The sequence below is a fragment of the Bos taurus genome, chromosome 8, assembly GCF_002263795.3.
Source record: "Bos taurus isolate L1 Dominette 01449 registration number 42190680 breed Hereford chromosome 8, ARS-UCD2.0, whole genome shotgun sequence".
In the NCBI taxonomy this organism is placed as follows: Eukaryota; Metazoa; Chordata; class Mammalia; order Artiodactyla; family Bovidae; genus Bos; species Bos taurus.
This window is the reverse complement of record NC_037335.1, coordinates 17,705,568-17,728,322: the sequence shown is the minus strand read 5'-3', so window position 1 is coordinate 17,728,322 and position 22,755 is coordinate 17,705,568. Positions and strand designations below refer to the sequence as shown.

The 22,755-nt window shown below is 40.9% G+C and overlaps 1 pseudogene; it reads right to left on the bottom strand.

Moving 5' to 3' along the window:
- Positions 1–11,577: 11,577 nt before the first annotated feature.
- On the bottom strand, positions 11,578–14,204 carry LOC785941 (translin-like; annotated as a pseudogene).
- Between the last annotated feature and the right edge of the window lie 8,551 nt (positions 14,205–22,755).

Below are 22,755 nucleotides of genomic sequence, written 5' to 3'. Positions count from 1 at the left end.
TTCTGAGTATGAAGTTAGATAATACAGCAGAGACTACTGACTCAACTCACCCATCATATAAGTGAGGATCTGGGGTCCTGAGAGTTTAGTAAGAATAGTTGCTCATACTAAGTTCAGTTCAGTTCAGTCTCTCAGCCATGTCCAACTCTTTGTGACCGCATGAATCACAGCACGCCAGGCTTCCCTGTCCATCACCAACTGCCGGAGTTCACTCAGACTCACATCCATTGAGTCGGTGATGCCATCCAGCCATCTCATCCTCTGTCGTCCCCTTTTCCTCCTGCCCCCAATCCCTCCCAGCATCAGAGACTTTTCCAATGAGTCAACCCTTTGCATGAGGTGGCCAAAGTACTGGATTTCAGCTTTAGCATCATTCCTTCCAAAGAACACCCAGGACTGATCTCCTTTAGGATGGACTGGTTGGATCTCCTTGCAGTCCAAGGGACTCTCAAGAGTCTTCTCCAACACCACAGTTCAAAAGCATCAATTCTTCAGTGCTCAGCTTTCTTCACAGTCCAATTCTCACATCCATACATGACCACTGGAAAAACCATAGCCTTGACTAGATGGACTTTTGTTGGCAAAATAATGTCTCTGCTTTTGAATATGCTATCTAGGTTGGTCATAACTTTCCTTCCAAGGAGTAAGTGTCTTTTAATTTCATGGCTGCAATCACCATCTGCTGTGATTTTGGAGCCTCAAAAAAGAAAGTTTGACACTGTTTCCACTGTTTCCCCATCTATTTCCCATGAAGTGATGGGACCAGATGCCATGATCTTTGTTTTCTGAATGTTGAGCTTTAAGCCTACATTTTCACACTCCTCTTTCACTTTCATCAAGAGGCTTTTGAGTTCCTCTTCACTTTCTGCCATAAGGGTGGTGTCATCTGCATATTTCTCCCGGCAATCTTGATTCCAGCTTGTGCTTCTTCCAGCCCAGCATTTCTCATGATGTACTCTGCATATAAGTTAAATAAGCAGAGTGACAATATACAGCCTTGACATACTCTTTTTCCTATTTGGAACCAGTCTGTTGTTCTATGTTCAGTTCTAACTGTTGCTTCCTGATCTGCATATAGGTTTCTCAAGAGGCAGGTCAGGTGGTCTGCTATTCCCATCTCTTGAAGAATTTTCCACAGTTTATTGTGATCCACACAGTCAAAATCTTTGGCATAGTCAATAAAGCAGAAATAGATGTTTTTCCGGAACTCTCTTGCTTTTTCCATGATACAGAGGATGTTGGCAATATGATCTCTGGTTCCTCTGCCTTTTCTAAAATCTCTGTTCGTTTCCAAGGCAAACCATTCAATACCACAGTAATCCAAGTCTATGCCCCAACCAGTAATGCTGAAGAAGCTGAAGTTGAACAGTTCTATGAAAACCTACAAGACCTTTTAGAATTAACCCCCCCAAAAGATGTCCTTTTCATTATAGGGGACTGGAACACAAAAGTAGCAAGTGAAGAAACACCTGGAGTAACAGGCAAATTTGGCCTCAGAGTAGAGAATGAAGCAGGGCAAAGACTAATAGAGTTTTGCCAAGAGAACGCACTGGTCAGAGTAAACACCCTCTTCCAACAACACAAGAGAAGACTCTACACATGGACATCACCAGATGGTCAACACCGAAATCAGATTGATTATATTCTTTGCAGCCAAAGATGGAGAAGCTCTACACGTCAGCAAAAACAAGACTGGGAGCTGACTGTGGCTCAGATCATGAACTCCTTATTGCCAAATTCAGACTTAAATTGAAGAAAGTAGGGAAAACCACTAGACCATTCGAGTATGACCTAAATCAAATCCCTTATGATTATACAGTGGAAGTAAGAAATAGATTTAAGGGACTAGATCTGATAGACAGAGTGCCTGATGAACTATGGATGGAGATTGCTCATACTATTGGAGGCCTATGTGCCTGGAAGTCTGCTAAGCTTTATTCCCTGTATTAATCAAAGTTCTCCAGAGAAATAAAACCATAGAAAATATATGTGTATGCAGTTGTTGCTAAGTCGCTTCAGTCGTGTCCGACTCTGTGCGACCCCATAGACGGCAGCCCGCCAGGCTCCCCTGTCCCTGGGATTCTCCAGGCAAGAACACTGGAGTGGGTTGCCATTTAAAACCATAGAAAATATGTGTGTATATGAATATATATTTTGTGTGCATGCTCAGTTGCTCAGTAACGTCTGACTCTTTGCAACCCCGTGGACTGTAGCCAACCAGATTTCTCTGTCCGTGGGATTTTTCCTGGCAAGAATACTGGAGTGGGTTGCCATTTCCTTCTCCAGGGGATCTTCCTGAACTGGTATGTCCTGCATTGGCAGGTGGATTTCTTACCACTGAGCCACCTGGGAAACGTACATATAAGAGAGAGACAGAGAGAGGCACAGAGTAAGAGAAGAGGCTTTAAGGAATTGACACCTAAGGAATTACTAAGACTGAAACCTACAGGGCAGGCTGGCAAACTGGAATTCAGGTGAATTGATGTTACAGTTTTGAGTCTGAAATCTACATGCTGGAAAGGAAAGCAGAATTTCTATGTTGCAGTCTGAAGGCGGAATTGCTTTTGCTTCAGAAAATCTCAGTCTTTGCTTTTGAGATCCTCACCTGATTAGAGGAGGCCCAGTCACATTATGAAGAGTAATTTGCTTTACTCAAAGAGCATGAACCTAAAGAGTATCTTCTCAGCAACATGGAAACTAGCATTTGACCAAATGACTGCCTTCTCCAGGGGATCTTCCCAACCCAGGGCTTGAACCCGGGTCTCCCACATTGTAGACAGACGCTTTACTGTCTAAGCCACCAGGGAAGTCCACTGGGCACCATAGCCTTTTCAAATTGGCACATGATATAACCATCATTTTTCTTTATCTTACTATGAAACTAACATTAGTATTGCCTACATTTTATAAAGGAGAAAATTGAGGGTTCAGAGATCTCAGGGGACACGTCTAGGTATACAGCACTAGGAAGCATCCATGTGGAACAGCATAAAACAGAACCTGAATTTTCAACCATCAGCTCTCTGGCTCTGGGTCTCTCAGTTAGCATAGAGGTGATTGCTGTGTCCATCAGACTGTTAATTCTCATCTGATAAAAGTCATCAGGGACATTCCTCATTAACTAACTGCTGCAAGAAGACCACACATCAAGAAGAACCATTTGGCACCTTATCAGCCAAATGAAAAGATAAAGCTGTTATAGGATTTGAGGAGAGAATGCAAGGCAAGTAAAAATGAAGTAATTCTGATAGGCTCAGGACCAAGCAGGACTATGTATAAATGATTAACCTAAGGCCTGGATTCCAGATTGGATTCAGGGTTCTATTTCCTTACATACTACAAAGTTCAAATAAATATAGAGAGCTATGTCTTTAAAAAGCACATCTGAAGCTCTGCACTTGGTTTAGAAAACAGACCATTTCTCTGTTTCAAAATGACTCCTTGGATCTTTCAGGAGAGAATAAGTTATTCTGTTCTTACGGATGATTCCTCATCATTCTGCTTTATTTTTAATTCACGGTCTGCACAAGTCCACAATCCCAGATACCAGCTCAGTGTAGAATTGGTCAGTCACTAAGTCGTGTCCAACTCTTCATGACCCCATGGACTGCAGCATGCCAGGTATGTCTGACTCTTTGCAACCCTAAGGACTATAGCACACCAGGCTTCCCTGTCATTCACTATCTCCCAGAGTTTGCTCAAACTCATGTCCATCCAGTCGATGCAGAACAGACAAAGCTGAATAAGACGTTCTAGGATCCCAGTGAGGAGGAAATACACATCCGCCAAGTAATTACACTGCAGCATGATGAGTGCAAGGACAGAGGGCGAGACAGGAACCCAGAGACATTACAGGAAAGATGGCTTTGATCGAAACAGATGAATCAGCAGAATGAGCATGTCACCAGGTGAGGAACAAGAAAGACAGATTATGTCCAAACAACTACAAGGTTGTATGGTACATGGGAGGATGGAGAACGAAAGTGCTAAGAGCTCAACTAACTCTACCTGACTGACTCCCTCCAAGTGTATTGTGCTCTTGCAGCCCCTGGACATTGCCTATCCTATTTCCTCTTCTGCAAAGTCCTCTCCATCCCCACCCCAGTCACTACCCTCCCACCGCTGGCCTAGTGACCACAGTTTACCCTTCCAGGCTCAGCTGAAATATGTCCTTGGGGAAGCCTTATTACTTTCACAAATAATGAGAACAGAAATAACAATAATAATCATGAAAATTTACTGACCGATTTCTACATGCCAGGCATTTACCAACGAATCTACCCACATCATCTCATGTAATAATCACAAGAATCCACGAGATAATAGTCATGCATTTTATGGAGGCCACGCAAAATTAGTTGAGTAATTTTTTCATGTTTTGTTAGCTCAAAAGTGGCAAAACCAGGATTTGAACTCATTGAGCCAGATTCTGAAGACAACCTGGTATCTTAAGTATGAAGCCTGGCTGTAGCCTTTCCTGCCTCATGCAAGTACAGTCAACCATACCCTCTTTGGGACCAACTCTGAATCTTTATGCATCTGTGTTATAGCACTAATCTCAGGCTTGTGATCACTTAATGGGCCCTATGGCTCCATGACATCATGAGGTCTTAAGAGTGGTATTAACTTGTTATCTATCCCTAGTGCCAACAACTGCTACAGATACACAGTAGAAATTCGGTAAATGTTTGTGAATGAATGAATGGATGGATGGATGGATAGAAGAATGAAACATCTGTGGAAGACCCAGTCTGTGAAACTCCACATAGGTCACTGCCAGGTATGTTGTCAGAGAATGAACTATGAAGGTTCATGTCACATGCAGGAAATAGGCATTCATGGAGGCCAGGGGAAGAATTGAGCAAAAGAGTGGACAAAGTACAGAGCAAAGGCTGTAGCATCACTCTGCTGTTGAGAGGTGGTCCAGGCAGCCACTGCCAATTCCTATGAAAAATCCCCCCAGGCAGGAGATGGTCAGGGCTCTCTGACAATGGCTGCCTCTTTGCTAATATCCCTCTCAACACACACACACACACACACACACACACACACACACAGGAATATCCTGGCATCTCTTGTCTCCATTCGGTTGCCCTCCCAAAATCTAATCCCCACTCACACATCTGCATTTTAAACCCAACTCCTTACAACCAGGCATTCCAGATTCCTGTAAAGAAACCAACAGAAACGAACAGCAAAAGAGGTTTACTGCTCCTGCAGTGTTCTCCCCCAGCACCTTTAGGCTCTAGGTTACAGTTACAGGTGCTGCGTCTTTCTGCTGTTCTTCTCCTGCTTTAATTTAGAGCTCAGGGTTCTGATTGCATTAACGGTCAGGGCTCTTTGGAACAGCCCTTGCTCAGCAATATGCATCTGTCCCTTGCAGGGACACTGTATCCCCATACACCATGTCCTCTCCTGAGCTATCTATTGTTTCACATTTTATCCTCTGCACAAAAATTGGCCTTCAGTTCACAGACCTCATTTTGCCGCATCTGTTGCATTGATAACTAGGAAACTCAGTTCAGACAAGGGCCATTCACCAAACGCTGTCCTCATGCAGTAAATAATCAGGTAGCAAGGAGTTATCTTTGCAAATTTCATTTTCTTGATATCAAGTCCCAAATAGAGAGAATGTCTATGAAAATACATCTCATCTATATATGGTAACATAATGACATTACTTCATTGAAATAGACTGTATTTATTCTATGATATAAAAAGTTAAAGTACATTTAATAAAACTAGCAGAATATAACAATCAGCTTGAAACATGGGTGAAATTTTGCCTTTCTCTAGGTGACAAGACATTTTGTAAGGACAAGAAGAAAAGTCTCTTCAAGTCCCAATTTGTTTCTATCCAGAGAGCGTCATGTAATAAAAAGAAAATAGCACTGAAATCAGATGCATCTGAGGTTACATCCCAGGTCTGCCATTTAGTATTAATGTGACCTTTGAGCAGATGACTCCAGCTCTCTGAGCTCAGTTTCCTCACTTGTAAAATAAGGATACACTGACTGTTTTGGGCTTCCCAGGTGGCGTAGTGGTAAAGAATCGACCTGCCAATACAGGAGAGGAGGGAGATGTGGGTTCAATCCCTGGGCCAGGAAGATCCCTTGAAGAAGGAAATGGCAACCTGCCCCCATCTTCTTGCCTGTAAAATCCCATGGACAGAGGAGTCTGGTGGGCTACCCATCCATCTGGTTGCAAACAGTTGGACACAACTGAGCACACACACATGCACGCACTATCCTACAGGCTTGTGGAGGAAGAAATGTAATATGTCATTCAAAGCACCTAACAGCATTCCTGGCGTAATGAGGTGTTCAATAAATGGGAATCCCCTTGCATAGGAGATAGCATGTAGGAAAGACCCCAAGGACCAGGCATTGTTGCTCTTCTTCAGCCATTCTGCCTGCTGTCCCGCTCTCTGCTCCTACCCTCCCCTCTCCCAACAAGCCTGGTAGCATGAGAGGTTGGCTTAGCAGTAGAACCATTACCCTCTTCCTTCTCCTATTAGTGTGTCAACATTTCAACTCAGAAACAGATTTTACCACAAATGAAGCTTCATTTTGGCACATACCTAGGTTTAGAATTTACTAACAACCTGTGGCCACTGAAGCAGTCAGTAGACACTGTAGTTATATTGAAACATTTAAAACATTTTTAATATACCTTTTTGATAGTATTAAGGAATATAAGGAAACAATTTGAGCTATTTTAAAATCCTTTTGATGGCAAGGATTGTGTTCTTTGAAGTCCTGCTTTGTTCCCAAATTAAACTATATGGGTTATGGTATTACAAGTTTTATTTCCCTCAACTTGACTATCAGATTTTTAAGACCAGGGCTTTGGCTTTATCTTATTCTCATCTCTTAGCACCTAGCATACTGCTGCATATGCTTCAAGCCCTTTAATAACAGTTTTTCCTCTTAACTTGATTCACTTTCACATTGACCATCAAACCAAACATGACCTTAACTACAGTTTGGGTTAATCGATTTCCTATTCCTTTCTCAAACAGGTGATAGATGTATTCTTAAATAAATAAGGAGATGAAAAGGTGCTATGCCAAATGAATCCTAGTCTCTTGGCCCAGGAGTATGTTTCAACATCCTCAGAGAACTTGTAGAAATGGCTGAATCATTGTCAGTGCACCTGAGAAACCCCAGAGGAAAAGAGCTCCTGGAAAATTGGATACAGGCAAGTGTCATTTGGATTTCTAAAAAGAGGAAGAGTGCGTATTCATGAACTAGAGAGCACTGAGCTTGACATCTATTCAGGGCAAGATTCTAGAACATTTTTTTTTCTAAACAATGGCTTCTGAGCACTTAGAAAAAGAAGTGGTAAACTCAGCGTGAGCTCACTAAGAATAGTCCTGTCACACTAACCTCATTTTCTAGTGACAGAGTTACTACACTGGGAGATCAGAGAAATAGAGTAGAAATAGTGTAGCTGGATTTCAGAAAAGCTTTTGACAAGTTCTCTCCTGATACCCTTAAGGGCAAGATGCAGGAAAAGAAGCCTCAATGATATTACAGTTGTACCAATGTATCCAATGTTAGTATCCAAAAGGAAATAGTGATTCATCATAAGTTCAACAAAAAATGCAATTAACAATGTTTTCCTGACCTATGTCAAGGGCTACTGGTTCAAGTGTACAGACAGAGAACAGAGGAAATCAGACTTGGCAGCAGCAACCTTCAAATGCTCCATTTGTGTGATTTGACTTTCAAAAGTATCATGTAAACCTGAGATTATGTCAGACAAATAAAGTGTCTAAAATGAGTGAGGCAATGAATACCTCTGTTCTTGTCTATGTAGACTGTATTCCTTCATGCACTAAGAAAAACTCTGGGTTGTATCCTAAAAAGGGTGATCAGGATGATGAAAAGACATCAATAAAATCATATTGAGAAAGAATGCAATATTAAAAAAAGAAAACTCACAACTACCTCAATGCATTCCAAAAAGTAGAAGTAGGACAGAGCAGGAATTCCCAATGGGCTACCTAAAAAGATGTTGAGTTTTCTATAAATGGAGCTGCTTAGGTGTGAACTGGAACACAAGTACCAAGTGGTTGGAACCCATAACTTGCAATCTTAGAGTTTTGGTTTAAAAAAAAACACACACATACAAAGACTTTGTAATCTCCCAAAGCAAAGATTCTACAATCTGCTTGGTTATTTATCCCATGATTTAACTATAAGCTACTGTATTTTTTCAACTTATTTTAAATCAATAAAACATTAAAACTATTTTAAAGTACAGAGAAAACTGAACCAACACCCATATACCTACTACCTAAGTTTATCTGACTTGAATATTTTGTCATTTGCTTCATTTTTAATAAATAAATGATTATACATATAGTTGTGCTTTCTTCTTCCCCACCCAGAGGGAGCATCATCTTAAAGATGGTATGCACTATGTGTACTATGGCTACTACATTTTATTTACATGCCATGTGTACATATAATAATAATAATAAATAAATAAATTGTCTTGTTGTAAGGAAACAATATGAAGGAATCCAGTTTAGCAGAAGAGGTGGAAAATTTTCACAAAAGACATAATGCTCAGTGTTGAATAAAGGGTATGAATTATCCAGGCTTTCCAGGAAGAGGAGGGTGTTCCAGATAGAGGAAACAGCAGTCTTGCTCTCACAGAAACAAGAAAAGAGTTGGAAATTTTAAAAAACTGCAAATAAGTTTATATATTGCTTTAAATAAGTGGTAAGTTGGAAGTGTGAAAAAGTGAAAATTGAGAAATCAACAAGGACCTGATTATGAAAGCCTTTATGGCAGAGAAGGACAGTTAAGCATATTCATAAGGGGAATAATATATGCATGTTAGATAAATCTTGTCATGATGTGCTTAGAATGGGGTGGAGGGTAAGTACAGTGGTCTGAGAGCCAGGTTGGCAAATATTGAAAAAAGTCCAATAAAGAGATGATGTATAGGATTAGAGAATGTTCTAATTTCATTCTTTTACATGTAGCTATCCAGTTTTCCAAGCATCACTTATTGCAGAGATTCTTTTACCCCTTCTATATTCTTGACTCCTTTGTCATAAACTAATTGACCATAGGTACATGGGTTTATTTCTGAACTTTCTATCCTCTTCCGTTGATCTATATGTCTGTTTTTGTGCCAGTACCATATGGTTTTGATAACTGTAGCTTTGTAGTATAGGCTTCCCTGGTGGCTCAGACAGTAAAGATTCTGCTGGCAATGCAGGAGATCCAGGTTCAATACCTGGGTTGGGAAGATCCCCTGGAGAAGGGAATGGCTCCCCACTCCAGTATTCTTGCCTGGAGAATTCCATGGACAGAGAAGCCTGGTGGGCTACAGTCCATGCAGTTGCAAAGAGTCAGACACTTTCATTTTCACTTTTCACTGAAGTCAGGAAGCCTGATTCCTCCAGCTTGTTTTTCTTTCTCAAAATTGCTTTGGCTATTCGGGGTCTTTTGTGTTTTCATAAAATTTTAAAGTTTTTGTTCTAATTCTGTGGGAAATGCCATTGATAATTTGATAGGAATTGCATTGAATCTGTAGATGTCTTGGGTAGTCATGTTGACAGTATTAATTCTTCTAATCCAAGAACACAGTGTATCTCTCCATCTGTTTGTGTCATCTTTTATTTCTTTCATCAATGTATTATAGTTTGTGGTGTACAGGTCTTTTCTCTCCTTAGGTGGTGTACAGGTGGTGTACAGGTCTTTTCTCTCCTTAGGTAGGTTTATTCCTAGGTATTTTATTTTTTTTAATGCAATAGTAAATGGGATTGTTTCCTTAATTTCTCTTTCAGATCTTTTATCAATAGTGTATAGAAATGCATATCAAAGAAAACCATGAATAAAACAAAAAAAAAATCTTACAAAATGAGAGAAAATATTTGCAAATGATGTAACTGACAATGGATTAATCTCCAAAATATACAAACAGCTCATACAACTCAATATCAAAAAAACAAACAAGCCAATCAAAATAGGCTGAAGATCTAAATAGACATTTCTCCAAAGAAGCATTCAGACATTCAAAAGGCACAAGAAAATATGCCAAACATCATTATTAGAGAAATGCAAATCAAAACTACCTCACACCAGTCAGAATGGCTGACATCAAAAAGCCTACAAATAATATTAATAAATGCTGGAGGGGGTGTGGAGAAAAAGGAACCCTTCTACACTGTTGGTGGGAGTGTCAGATACTACAATCACTATGGAAAACAGCGTGAAGCTCCCTAAAAAACTAAAAATAGAGCTACCATATTATTCTTCAGTCCCACTCCTGGGTATGTATCCAGAGAAAACCATACTTCAAAAAGATACATGCACCCCAATGTTCATAGCAGCACTATTTACAATGGCCAAGACATGGATGCAACTTAAGTGTCCATCAATAGATGAATGGATAAAGAAGATGTGGTATATATATATGTATATATATACATGCAATGGAATATTACTCAGCTATAAAAGTGAATGAAATACGGCCATTTATAGTACCATGGATGGACCTGGAGATTATCATATTAACTGATATCAGTTAAGTTGGAGAAGACTCTTGAGAGTCCCTTGGACTGCAAGGAGATCCAACCAGTCCATTCTGAAGGAGATCAGCCCTGGGATTTCTTTGGAAGGAATGATGCTAAAGCTGAAACTGGAGTACTTTGGCCACCTCATGCAAAGAGTTGACTCACTGGAAAAGACTCTGATGCTGGGAGGGATTGGGGGCAGGAGGAGAAGGGGATGACAGAGGATGAGATGGCTGGATGGCATCACTGACTCGATGGACATGAGTCTGAGTGAACTCCAGGAGTTGGTGATGGACAGGGAGGCCTGGAGTGCTGTGATTCATGGGGTCGCAAAGAGTCGGACATGACTGAGTGACTGATCTGATCTGATCTGATGATATAATATGATATCATATTAACAGACAGTTAATATATAATATGATATTATATTAATAGAGAAAGACAAATATCATATGATATCACATATATGTGGAATTTAAAAACATGATACAAATGAACTTATTTACAAAACAGAAATAGACTTATAGACACAGAGAACAAACTTATTACCAAGGAGAAGGGAGGGGAGGCATAAATTAGGTGTTTGGGATTAAAACACACACACTACCATATATAAATAACCAACAAGGTTATTGTTAAGGTAACCAACAAGGACCTACTATATAACATAGGGAACTATACTTGATATTTTATAATAACCTATAATGGAAAGTAATATTAAGAAGAACACATATATATATATATGTATCTATAATTGAAACACTTTCTGTACATCTGAAACTATCACAACATTGTAAATCAATGCTATTTCAACAAAAAAATTTTAGAAAAGATGATGGAACTTAAATCAGAATGAAATGAACAGAGTAAGAATATCTTTTATACTGCTGTATGTGCAAAGATATATTTTTAAGAATGATGAGAGGTATTTAAAGAACTTAGTGACCCATTAGATTTGTAATTATATTTCAGGGAACAATTCATGACATGACATATCTGAATCATTGTAATAGTATATTGGATTATTAATAACATTATTAAATAAAATACATAGCATAATGTTTACAAAGTTATGAAAACTCTTGTATTAGCATTGTACAATGGACAATTTCTTTTTGGGGGGTGGGGCGGGTGCGGTAAGCAAGAAAAGAACTTTAGCAAGAGATCGACACGTACGTTTGCTGACAAAACTGAAGTATATACTGAGTTACAGAGCAAATTCACTGAAAACAACAAAGAAAAACCTGTTCTTGTAAAGGCTATTCTGTCACCCCCTAAAAAGTGTTTCAACTCTGAAATACCACACAACCGGTTAAAAAATGACGGGGTATCCTAACTACCATGGGAGGCGCTGGGCTGGGCCTGGTGGGCACCGCTGGAGTCAGCAGGGCCAGCGGGCAGCCCCTGCTTCACGCAGGCGGCTGCTGGCTCCCTGTTGCAGCCCTGGATGGAGAGATCATAGACCACCTCCTTCACTTTCTTCACATCGTACTTCAGGCCCTCGTAGCGCTTCCTCAGGGAATCATTTTTGAGGTTGAGGAGGCACAAGCCGGAATCCAGCTCGTTTGATGAAGGTGGAAATGTGCAGGGGCCGGGAGTAGTCTCCGGCGGTCACTCTGTTGATGGACAACCTCAACAGTTCACTAGTGAGAATGAGAACCCCCGAGAGATAATCATCCACATCCAGGTGAAATCCCTTCTCCTGATCAGGCTCAGTGCCAAGGATCTCGGTAACTGCTTCTCGGTTCACTATGGTTTCGGTCTCCAAGTACACACCAAATGCTGCCAAGAAGACCAGGCACTGCAGCACAAACCTTCAGTGCTCATGAAACCTGTAATGCTATCCCGCAGGAAACTTGGTCTTCAAAGACGTTGCTGCTGCTGCTGCTGCTGCTAAGTCGCTTCAGTCGTGTCTGACTCTGTGCAACTCCATAGACGGCAGCCCACCAGGCTCCGCCGTCCCTGGGATTCTCCAGGCAAGAACACTGGAGTGGGTGCCATTGCCTTCTCCAGTGCATGAAAGTGAAGTCGCTTAGTCGTGTCCGACTCTTCGCGACCCCATGGATTGCAGCCTACCAGGCTCCTCCGCCCATGGGGTTTTCCAGGCAAGAGTACTGGAGTGGGTTGCCATTGCCTTCTCCTCAAAGACATTAGATGTGTTTTTACTGTACCAAAATGTTCTCGAGCTTTCAAACGCCTCGGGAATGTCCTGAAACCCGGCACCCTGATGGACCCCTTGCAATAGAGTTAAAATCTCTCGAGCTGTTTGTTCTAGACTCTGTACAACTTTTCGGATTTCCTCTCAGATGTCTTGCAGCCAAAAAGCCCTGCAGCCCACTAAGATCTCACTCACGGACTTGCTACCAGCCTCACGACTGTCCACCAGGGCTGCAAGGGTGGCCGGCAGAGTGCGCTCCGGAGACAACCCGCGCGGTCAGTCGCAACGCCCCGCCGCCACCGCCACTGCCCATGGACAACTTTTGAGTTTTGTTTTTTAAGATGCCCATTTAATTTTCAAACTGTTGTTGTTGTTCAGTTGCTAAGTTGTGTCCGACTCTTGCGACCCTCCATTTTACTTGAGTTAGATGGACGGCATCAACGACTCAATGGACACAAGTTTGAGCACACTCTGGAACATAGAGAAGGACAGGGAAGCCTGGCGAGCTGCAGTCCATGGGGTCGCAAGAGTTGGACCCGACTTAGCAACTGAACAACAGCAAATCATTTTACTTATAATGTAAAACTATAATTTAAAAAGTGGGACACGACCAAAGCAACTCAGAAGGAAGGCATATAATTAAAACACCACTCAATTTAGTTCAGCTCTTGCCTAGTTTATTTCATTTCTTCCATTTGCCTTCACTCCCATGGAGAAGAGGGTGTGGGGCAAGAAGATATGAATTCTACTCATGTTGCATAGGGATAAGAATGGACTCTCCGCTGCTTCATCATCTCCAAGAAACAGAATGGTGCTTCAAAATATTGAGTACTAGGACACAAAGATTCTCACATTCACAAACAAAACTAGATTTCTAGGAAGACTCATTTGATTAATTTGGACTATTGGGCCTATTTTGTTTTCAAAAGAATCAGGTTGTTTTTGTTAATGATGTTTTGCATTGTGTAACTCTAATGTAATTAATTCTTTGTCTTCTACCTTTAAACCATTTAAATGTGTGTGGACAGGGAAAGTATATGTAAGTAACAGTTTTTTAAAATGGAAGCTGTTGCGCTTTTTCAGTACAGTTTAGAGACAAAGAAAAGAATAGGAGATCTTAGATGACTTAATTATCAAGAGGTATCAATTATGTAAATAAGCCTGATAGTAAAGAAAGCATCTTTTCCTTACAAAGTTGTTACTGAGCCTGAAGCAGTGGTTATTAAACCTGAGCATGTATCAGAACCATCCAGAGGGCTTATTGCAAAACAGACAAAAGACCCTCCCTAGAGTTTTTTATTTAGTACATGTGGGATGGAGCCTCAGAGTTTCTTTCTGACAAGTTCTCAGGTGATATGATGCTATAATTCAAGGATCACACTTTGAAAAGCGCTGCTGTAGGGAGACTTCCCTGACCCCTGACACTGGGTACATTGGTCCTTTATGAGCCTGTCTGATTATCCCTCCCCGAGGACCATTACCCTGAAATCTGATGACTAACAAACACATCGAGCTCCTTTATCAGACCTTGAGCTACCTGAAACCAGTGCACGTCTAATTTAGTAGTGCATCCCCCAGGGACAGCACAGGGCCTGAATGACAGAGACTAGTAAATAGTTAATAATTTAGTGTTGAATTATACTTGATTTATCATCAAATAAATGAAAACATAAGTTTTGAGGATGAAAGAGAATGTCTGTGTATGTGTGTGTATTTGTAACTTGAAATACTCAGAACCATGATAAGGAAAATGCTGAGTATTCAGGGGAAAAAAAGAATATTATAGAGGCAAGATATATCCAATCAAAGGAAAAATAAGAAATTAGACTTTGAAATTCACTTTAGCTACCATAATGTGTGATGGGAATAAAATAATTTGGAAATATCACAGTAATATGTGTATAAATGTTTTGAACTTTTTCAGACATACTCTATGGCCCATAATACTCCATCCTGTGTAGCTAGTAAAACTGAGAATCACCCCAATTTACCTGGGTATAGCCAAGGGCACACCAGATATTAAAGAGATCACCCACACCCTAAACAGAAAAAGAGAATTATACGAAAAAAATGGAAAAGACCTAGTAGGTCACTCAGTTCTAGTCTCTGGAGTAGTGAAAGATTAAATAAAGTAACAGAAAAAAATTATGGAAATATACTAAAGAAAATGTAAGACTCTCTGATCCTTTAATTTTTAGTGCCTCATGAAGTTCAAGGGTTTATTGTCAACTCATTGCTTAAACCCCTATTCATCAGAAGAAAAATATTGCCTATGGTCTGCATTAGAAATGGAAATAAGAAAGGCAATGTAAAAAGTTGATTTTTGTGGTATTAAATGACTCACTTTTTCCTGTGTTCATGAATTTCTGGTTTGTAACTGTACTTATCCAAAATATTAAAATGACCTTCAGGCCAACCCCTTTACTTAAGAGTAAAAGGGGAAGGGAAAATTACTAGAAGTTGACCATTACAGAAATTACTTGTGAGGCATTTTTCTTTGATAGCTGCAGTTTCACTCATATTATCATCCTTTTCTGTTGACAAGTTTCCAAGATTTTAATCTTGGATTGGAAATGTTACCCTATCAGAAAGGACTTATATTGTCAGAAGCAGCGCTGTCTTGGAATACAGAATCATATATGAGAGCGCTTGCTGTATTGAAAAATATACCATTGCTAGGAAAGGCATTTAAATGTTTAGTCTGCCTGCTTATAAATCACTTTCAATGTGCTCAAGTTCTTAGACAACATATTGAAAGCTTTTTTATTTCTTTTATTATAGCAGTGTCATTTGCATTGCTGAACTTGGGGTTATGTTGGCAATTCCATATAAACCCTTGCTCAGAGGGTTTATAACTGCAATTAAATTTCACCCTGGCTTGGAATTCGAAAGTAAAATTTTTGTGAGTTTTTTTTTTTTAACTTAAAGTATATCTGATGTTTTTAAGACATGATCAGATTGACAATTTGGGTTTACAAAGGGAAAACAAGTGGCTTAAAGCACAGAAGACTAACAAAGGCATTAGGAGACCACGTGTTTACCTAAATTCACAGATTTGCTTGGTTGTTTTAGAAGAACATAATCATGGTATTAAAATTTTTTTTCTATTAACTTGATTTGGAGACTGCTGCTGCTTTTTTTTTTTAATTGAAAAATGTTTTAATTGTATGGACAGCTTTTCCACTCCCTCTTAGTCAAAATATTTAAAATTCATTTAGACATGTCTTTAATCTTGGGCACACACACTGAATGAGTGCTTTCCCTTTCGCTGTCTTCTTACACAAAGCTAACACTGCCATCCTGTCTTCTGCCTACCACCTGGAGTTGTTCTGGGGATGAAATAAGTCTCAATGAGCTCAGAGTTGTTTGAGAAAGAGAGAAGTTAGGGTATGCTGACAGGAAGCCTTTGGTTTGAGGATGAAACTGAGTTAGAAATATGAGACAATGAAGCATTTCTGAGAAGGAAAATTTGAAGGAGATTTGGAATAACAAGAAAAGAAATGACTCCCATGTTTACTGGGTTTGAAAAAACAATCCTCAGCTTCTGGGTTCAAGAGTGGGAGTAGTTCGGCTCAAGGCTGGCTAAGGGAAGGGGTTCTCTTCAGGCTTTCCAGGACTTATCCTTCGATTCTCTCTGGTGGTGCTGATGCTGGTGCTGAGTTGTGTCCAATTCTCTGTGACCCCATGGTCTGTAGCCCGCTGAACTCCTCTGTCCATGGGATTTCCCAGGCAAGGATACTGGAGTGGGTAGCCATTTCTTACTCCAGGGGATCTTCCCGACTCAGGGATCAAACTTGTGTCTCTTGAATCTCCTGCACTGGCAGGCAGATTCTTTACAACTGTGCTACCTGAGAATCCCCCAACTTGCTCTACCTTTGTGAACAAAACAGAAGTAAAGACAACACAGGTTTACTGGCTTTGAAGTGAAATAAATCAGTAGTAATAAATCTAAATATGATTCTGACTCTGTAGTGGAGGAGAGAAAAACGTCTGGCATAAAGGGAGATGTCTCTGCATAAAGGAGAAGGAATGTTCCTCCTCAGGACTCATTCCTCTGTGTATTGGCTCTTACAGAAATACAGCAATAATCAGATTGGTTAAAACTGCAACTCAATGCCACAGTAAAGATTTGAGGAGTAATGAGGACCTGGCTTCCCTGTGGCTCAGTGCTAAAGAATCCACTTGCCAATGCAGGAGATGTGGGTCTGATCCCTCGGTCAGGAAGATTCTCCTGGAGAAGGAAAAGGCAACCCACTCTAGTATTCTTGCCTTCAAAACCCCATGGACAGAGGAGCCTGGCAGGCAAAAGTCCATGAGGTCCCCAAAGAGTCAGATACGACTTAGCAACTAAACAACAACAAGGTCCTCCAATACTAGGCCATGTATGCGCAGGCCCATGGAAACTGCAAGGTAACCCAAGAATCCCAGTGGACGTGGAGATCACTTGGGCGGATTGAGAGGTTCCCAGTAACTCTCTCCAAGAGTACAGATGCCAACATTAGATGGCAGTTGCGGGAGGAGGAGACACAATCTACCCCACTTATAGGTCTAGCCCACGTTCTTACACAGACCTCCACTGTGGTCTGATTTACAGGCTGAAATGATTACTGTAGAGGCAGCATGCATCACTGGGAGTCTGCTGTAGAAAATCATGAGAGCCTATGTAAGGGAGTTGGGGCAGAAGTGAAAAGGAGATATAATCTGAGGCATATTTAGGGGAAACAATTGACAAGAACTGATTTCCAACTAGATGTGAGATGAGGGTGAGGGATACAAGAAAATAAAGGAAAACTAAGATGTTAAAATATCAGGAAAATCAATTAATGCAAATAGACAAAATAAGGCTACACAGGTGAAGCATGGTTCATTTCACAGTGTGAGACACCATCACTGGGGAAAACAAGGCTGGGAGAGAATGGGAGGTGACTTATACAGAGTTCACAGAAAAAGCATGACAATGAAATGAACACAGTGTCGTAACATTACTGTGAATACACATGCCCAGATTCTCTCTTAGATAACCCCATTCCTCTGTACATGCTAGGAAACTGACTACGGACCAAATAAATGAGCTGCGCCAGTACTGAGTGGGAAGAGCAAGTAAAAAAATTTAAAGAAAGATGGGAGGACCTTTAAGTCCATAAGGTCTAACTTGACTTCTGAGAAACCCAACAGCCTCTACCGTCAATGTGCCCACATCCAGCCAAGTAGAAAAGAAGAAACATGCCATGCTGCATCTTAAAAATGGCAATTTACTCTTCAGAAGCTCCAGGAAAGAACCAGTACATGAAAAAAGAGTCCCATTATTAACACAGGTGTCTAGTTTAATGACTGCACAGTGCTATCCCTACACAAAGAAGAAAAGACAGGACAAGAAGCAGAATTGGATGGAGAGAAGAGTTTAGTTTGGAGCATTCTAATTACGTAACACTGCCCATTAGGTGAGTGAAAGCACAGAAGGAAGCTCAGGAGAGTGAAGAGGTCTGAGGACAAAGTAACCTTCTCCTGCTCACATTGAGAATTGGAACGAATCATAAGTGTAATTTTGATATGTTACACATTTACGAAAATCTCTGTCTCTTACTCTGTCTTACCAAAAGCCAAAGTTGACTTCTTCTACCTGTGAGAATAAAAAGTGCAATAAGCAACCAGGTGAAAATTCCACCCTGCCACAGTAAGAAGCCAAGGATAAAAGCAGCCTGAAAAGGAACAAGGAGCTTCCGTATCTAGCAGATTCTCAGACGAGATGCACTGAGGAACTCTTCTACTGAAAAGAGCAAAGAATGTTGAGCAAATATAAATAATATATATCAATGAGCTAGCAGACAATTAAGAAATTCTCAGGGGCCAGTGGTTAAGTAAAGAGGAAATCCAGGTAAGCAGATACCTGAAGCCAGCCTTCACTCTGAGGGTAAGATAAAGGGTATAGAGGTGGGTGTTGTGTTGTTATTCTATATATTCTGCACTTATTTTGTAAATATGCATTCATGTTTCCACGGCTGAATGTGTCACGTCAGTTACCCTGTTTCTCTGATGTGTTCTGTGCCCTGAGAAAGCTGGTCTTTAGGGACTGCATCAAACCCATGCCATCCCTCTAGCTTCCAGCTGAGTCTGGCCATGACCACAGACAGCAAATGACAGGAGCAGAGTATATACTCTCCCGGATCTTTCCCTCCCAGGGAGCCAAGGTTAGCCATGTTCCTTTGCCAAAGGAACTCCAACAGAACATAACTCCTGTTGGCTACTCAACTTCGAAGAGAGTTCCCTGTGGCCCCTACAGGCCTGGGTGTGGCAGTTCAGTTCAGTCACTTAATGTGTCCAGACCTTTGTGACCACATAGACATCATCACGCCAGGCTTCCCTGTCCATCACCAACTCCCGGAGCCTACTCAAACTCATGTCCATTGAGTCAGTGATGCCTCCAAACATCTCATCCTTTGTCAGCCCCTTCTCCTCCCACCTTCAATCTTTCCCAGCATCAGGGTCTTTTCCAGCGAGTCAGTTCTTCGCATCAGGTGGCCAAAGTATTGGAGTTTCAGTTTCTGCATCAATCCTTCCAATGAATATTCAGGACTGATTTCCTTTAGGATGGACTGATTGGATCTCCTTGCACTCCAAGGGACTCTCAAGAGTCTTCTCCAACACCACAGTTCAAAAGCATCAGTTCTTCAGCACTCAGGTTTCTTTATAGTCCAAATCTCACATCCACACATGACTACTGGAAAAACCATAGCTTTGACTAGATGGACCTTTGTTGGCAAAGTAATGTCTCTGCCTTTTCATGTGCTGTCTAGGCTGATCATAGCTTGCCTTCCAAGGAGCAAGCATCTTTTAATTTCACGGCTGCAGTCATCATCTGCAGTGACTTTGGAGCCCAAAAAATAAAGTCTGTCACTGTTTCCATTGTTTTGCGACCTATTTGTCATGAAGTGATTGGACTGGATGTCATGATCTTAGTGTTCTGAATGTTGAGTTTTAAGCCAACTTTTTCACTCTCCTCTTTCACTTTCATCAAGAAACTCTTTAGTTCTTCTTCACTTTCTGCCATAAGGGTTGTGTCATCTGTGTTTCTGAGGTTATTGATATTTCTCCTGGCAATCTTGATTTCAGCTTGTGCTTCATCCAGCCTGGCATTTCTCATGATGTACTCTGCATAGAAGTTAAATAAGCAGGGTGACACTATGCAGCCCTGACATACTCTTTTCCTGATTTGGAACCAGTCTGTTGTTCCATGTCCAGTTGCAACTATTGTTTCTGGACCTGCATACAGATTTCTCATGAGGCAGGTCAGGTGGTCTGGTATTCCCATCTCTTTAAGAATTTTCCACAGTTTGTTGTGATCCACACAGTCAAAGGCTTTGGCATAGTCAATAAAGCAGAAATAGATGTTTTTTTGGAATTTTCTTGTTTTTTCAATGATCCAGCAGATGTTGGCAATTTGATCACTGGTTCCTCTGCCTTTACTAAATCCAGTTTGGACATCTGGAAGTTCTTGGTTCATATACCGTTGAAGCCTGGCTTGGAGAATTTTGAGCATTACTTTGCTAGCATGTGAGATGAGTGCAATTGTGCGGTAGTTTAAACATTCTTTGGCATTGCCTTTCTTTGGGATTGGAATGAAAACTGACTTTTTCCTGTCCGGTGGCCACTGCTGAGTCTTCCAAATTTGCTGGCATATTGAGTGCAGCCCTTTCACAGCATCATCTTTTAGGGTTTGAAATAGCTCAACTGAATTCCATCCCCTCTACTAGCTTTGTTTGTAGTGATGCTTCCCAAGACCCACTTGACTTCACATTCCAGGATGTCTGGCTGTAGGTGAGTGATCATACCATTGTGGTTATCTGGGTCATGAAGATCTTTCTTGTATAGTTCTTCTGTGTATTCTTGCCACCTCTTAATATCTCTGCTTCTGGTAGGGACATACCATTTCTATCCTATATTGTGCACATCTTTGCATGAAATGTTCCCTTGGTATCTCTAATTTTCTTGATGAGATCTCTAGTCTTTCTCATTCTATTTTTTCCTCTATTTCTTTGCATTGATCACTGAGGAAGGCTTTCTTATCTCTCCTTGCTATTCTTTGGAACTCTGCATTCAAATGGGTATATCTTTCCTTTTCTCCTTTGCCTTTTGCTTCTCTTCTTTTCTCAGCTATTTGTAAGGCGTCCTCAGACAACCATTTTTCCTTTTTGCATTTTTTTTCCTTGGGGATTGTCTTGATAACTGCCTCCTGTACAATGTCACGAACCTCTGTCCATAGTTCATCAGGCACTCTGTCTACCATATCTAATCCCTTGAATCTATTTGTCACTTCCACTGTATAATCGTAAGGGATTTAATTTAGGTCATATGTGAATAGTCTGGTGGTTTTCCCTACTTTCTTCAATTTAATTTTGATTTTGGCAACAAGGAGTTCATGATCTGAGCCACAGTCAGCTCCCAGTGTTTTCTGCTGACTGTATAGAGTTTCTCCAACTTTGGCTACAAAGAATATAATCAATCTGATTTTGGTATTGACCATCTAGTGATGTCCATGTGTAGAATCTTTTCTTGTGTTGTTGGAAGAGGGTGTTTGCTATGACCTGTGGGTTCTCTTGGCAAAACTCTCTTAGCCTTTGCCCTGCTTCATTTTGTACCCCAAAGCCGAATTTGCCTGTTACTCCTCTTGACTTCCTACTCTTCCATTCCAGTAATGGTTTAAGGATGTGGTAGTCCCAGGGAATGTCAGCACCCTTTATTGTTATTCTCTTAACCCTGCTCACACCTTTGTAAATAGTCTCACATTAACCATCATTAGTTACCCTACTTGATTAGTTACCTACTGCAAGAGGGTAAGCCCCTTGCAGGCCCCTGATCAATATAGCTATACAGTAGTTAGAGGAGAAATTGTTTACAGAAAGATAAAGAAGACAAAGGAAACAAACGTATGAGGGAAAGGTGGTGTGTACTAAGTTGCTTAGTGGTGTCTGACTCTTTCTGACCCTATGGACTGTAGCCCACTGGGCTCCTCTGTCCATGGGATTCTCCAGATGAGAATACTGGAGTGGGTTACCATGCCCTTCTCCAGGAGACACCCCAGTCCAGGATAGAACCTATGTCTCTTGTGTCTCCTGCATTGGCAAGCGGATTTTTCACCACTAGTGCCACCTGGGAAGCCCATGGGGAAAAGTGGGAGAAAGGATAAATTGAGAGACTGGGAATGACATATGCAAATTACTATACATAAAATAACTAATAAGGACCTACTGTACAGCACAGGGAACTCTACCCAATGCTCTGTAATGACCTATGTGAGAAAAGAATCTAAAGAGTAGATATATGTATATGTATAACTGAGTCACTTTGCTGTACAGCAAAAATGGACATAACATTGTAAATCAACTAATGGCCAATAAAAATTAATTTTGAAGGAAAGAAGAGTGGTTAAAAGAGGCAAATACTATAGAGATTGTATACCTTTAAGGCTAAGAAGGAAAGAACAGACATGACAATAAACAGGCAACCAGTGACCTTTATTAGTAGGGAAAGCTTGTGCATAACAGTGGGGTTAGAAGCCGCATCTAGGGGATTAGCGACTGGGACAATGGAGTCAATATAAGGAGATATTTCTTTGGAGAAGTTTGGCATTAAAGGAAGCAATTTTCTAGCGTTTTGAGATGGTAAAGCCAGTACACACACACACACATTTTCAGTTTACGGTTTGATAGAGAAAGAGATCAAGCCAGAGAAGATTGCAAATTGAAATGTCAAAAAGAATAAGTGATAGATGCTGCTGCTGCTGCTGCTAAGTCACTTCAGTCGTGTCCGACTCTGTGCGACCCCATAGACGGCAGCCCACCAGGCTCCCCTGTCCCTGGGATTCTCCAGGCAAGAACACTGGAGTGGGTTGCCATTTCCTTCTCCAATGCATGAAAGCGAAAAGTGAAAGTGAAGTCACTCAGTCGAGTCCGACTCTTAGCAACCCCATGGACTGCAGCCCACCAGGCTCCTCCATCCATGGGATTTTCCAGACAAGAGTACTGGAGTGGGGTGCCATTGTTTTCTCCAAACTGATAGATGA